The sequence below is a fragment of the Rhagoletis pomonella genome, unplaced genomic scaffold, assembly GCF_013731165.1.
Source record: "Rhagoletis pomonella isolate Grant_MI unplaced genomic scaffold, Rhpom_1.0 Rhpom_scaffold_00013, whole genome shotgun sequence".
In the NCBI taxonomy this organism is placed as follows: Eukaryota; Metazoa; Arthropoda; class Insecta; order Diptera; family Tephritidae; genus Rhagoletis; species Rhagoletis pomonella.
In genome coordinates, this window is record NW_023458567.1 from 456,374 (window position 1) to 459,228 (window position 2,855).

The 2,855-nt window shown below is 34.5% G+C and overlaps 1 protein-coding gene across 2 annotated transcripts in view; it reads right to left on the minus strand.

The window, feature by feature from the left end:
• The window catches only part of LOC118748421 (raf homolog serine/threonine-protein kinase Raf), a gene marked incomplete at its 5' end in the record, with an annotated part of 10,053 nt that overhangs the window by 1,243 nt on the left and 5,955 nt on the right, over positions 1-2,855 (minus strand).

A 2,855-nucleotide genomic window follows, 5' to 3' on the forward strand; every position in this document is an offset into this window, starting at 1 on the left:
TTTATAGCAATTTTATAAACTTTTTGACTCTCTGAAATCCTAGCAGCCCCTTTTCCTTAAACCACTTGGAAAAACGACATCGAATTTCCCCAAATAAATTATCCCATTTGTTGTTGGCTTGTGCTTTCACACCAACACACAGGCGGGAGTGTTGCCAATAAATTATTTTCTTAGGCAAAAATGTAGCTTACGCTACGCGCACACTGCAACCGGGATCGGCTGATATCGGCTATATGCGGGCGATATAAATAAACACTTAATTTGCAAATACCTAACTCACTGTTTATTAGATGGTGAAAAATTCTTTTTTAATATTGCCTGATTATAAAAAGGCAATAATATGACCATCGAAAAAGAAAATAAAGTTAAAAATGGCAACGTTTTGATTATAAAAAGGCAATAAGATGACCATCGAAAAATAAAATAAACCTAAGAATGGCGGCGTCTTGCCCTTATTTGCAGATAGTACCACTAATCAATTCTTATTTGCGTAATTTAGTTATTTGCAAATAAAAAATTAACTCAGCGTTTATACGGCAAACTACCATTTTGCAAATAATACGTGCGTATAAACGTTGTAATAGTCCTTGGCCAGCAGTGTTGCCAGAACTTTTTGGGGTGACCGGCTAGATTGGACAAAAAAACGGCTAAAATTTTTCAACTAGAATTCACTTTTTTTTTAATACATAAATTACAATTAGAAAGACTAGTAAATCCATTAAATTTTTTTTGGTTAACAAAGATTATTCCTAGCTTGTTTAACCATGAAAACTGTCGTTATACGTAGCTAAGCTTTACATCAGAAGTCATGTTTGTATTACTTAAATATAAAAACAGAGATAAATTACAAACTTATGGCATTTTCTTTTCTATTAAACAATTTTGCCTTCTTATAAATATTGTAACATTTGCAGTATGTTGCCTTTTGTCCCACAAAATGACTATATTAGCAAAAAGTATGGCACTTTTGCTTAGGCGGAGGGCAATATATTGAGAAATCAACACGTAAAGTAGTGAAAGGGCTGAGGAAAACAGAGCAACATTATTTCGAGAAAAGAAAACGCCATGATACAAACACAGAAGGTAGTTTAATATATTAACATTCATTGTTGTTGCCGAACTTTTAACAAGTTTATGACATTTAACTAAAATCATGCCACCAGATTCACTAGTAGACAAAATTTTGATTCTTGTAAAAGTAAAAAAACATTAAGTTAGTGAAGTTGGATGAAAATATTAAAAGTCTTGCGCGTTTCCAAACTGCCAGAATTCGGTACACCTGAGAAAAGATTCGAAAATAAAGTTCTTTGCTTTTCCGAGGATAGGGTACGTAATACGTGCAGTTCGACGACAAATTGCTGACGCAAAATATTTTTTAACCTCTAAAAGATGTACCGTTATCCATGGAACAGGAAGGAGGTCGAGTTAAAATGATGGCGGTGGATTTTGCGCAAAAATACTGTTGATGGCGTAACCGGAGTTGGACTGATGAGGTTATTTCTTCTAGTGCCACCAACTCGGAAATAACAATGATAACAAAAATAAAGTTTATTTGCACCATGATGCAATTCTTCACAGGTATTGTCACACAGGTATTGATAGTTTTGCTCCACATCAAAATTTGTGCTCTTTTATTTTCTAAGTGTTGCGCGTAAAACTTCACACTTAAATTTAAGTCATTCTTAACAAAAATTTAAGCAAGTTTCGCCAATTTTTCTTTAGTTTATTTATAGTTTATTATTTTTTTACGAATATGTAGCTTATTACTTAACAAAAACCATATACTACATTCAGATTTTAGGCTTTGTGTAAAAATTATGAAAATTCTGCAAAATTTCAGCAAAATTTGTAACTTTCTAATCAGCTAAAATGGTGCGTCCCAGTTTATATGTAATTGGGTCACTCCCTTAAAACAAAAAAAAAACATTGAAATCGGCTCACTATCTGAAGACTTTTCGGGTTAGAAAAAATTGTTTTTCAATTTTATATAACACAGCCCGACATGAAAATTTTCTCAGGTATAAGACTAGCCATTTCTAATAGATTTTGGATCACTAAATTTGTAAAAATAAAAACTTGTTTATTTGAATTTTAATAAAATAAGGCGAATGGCAAATAGGAAAATCGGCTAAAACCGGCAATTTTCTTTTTGCGAAACGGCTAGCAATTCGGCTGCCGGCTAAACCGAATTTTCTCCGGCTGTTTGCTATCGTAACCGGCTAAATCTAGCCCGAAAACGGCTAAAATGGCAACACTGTTGGCCAGAGATAATAGTTTTGTTGGCTGGGAATTTGACAGCATACTATTTCATTTGTAAAATATGGCCAAAATAGATGATTCGCCCTTTGCAAGCTAAATTTATATTTTCCACCAAAATAAACAATATTACCATTCTGAAGAAGTCTGCGAAATCATGGCCAAAAAAGAAGATTCGCCCTTTGCAAGCTAAATTTATATTTTCCACCAAAATCTACGATATTACCATTCTGAAGAAGTCTGCGAAATCAGAAAATACAGTTGAAAGCGTGCGTGAGCTCGCAAACCGCTCGGCATGCGAGAAAAATTATGCTTCGCACTTTTTGCGGTCTACACGTGCCCGATCTCGCAATCGACCTCACGCAAGCGAGATCGGCTTGCACGTGAAGACGGCCAGTTAAGTAAAAATTGGCAAACAATTCAGCAAGTGAAATTGTTGAGTGGTAGCACTGTGACTTCGAGACTCGCTGAATAAATGACCCGTATTGCTGAATTCCTGTCTGACGCGTTTTTGCAGATATTTTTTCTCGAGACAAACGTTTTCTCTGTGGTTTTTGTCGTGGATTATGAAAAGGATCTGATTTGGTTAAAAAATATAT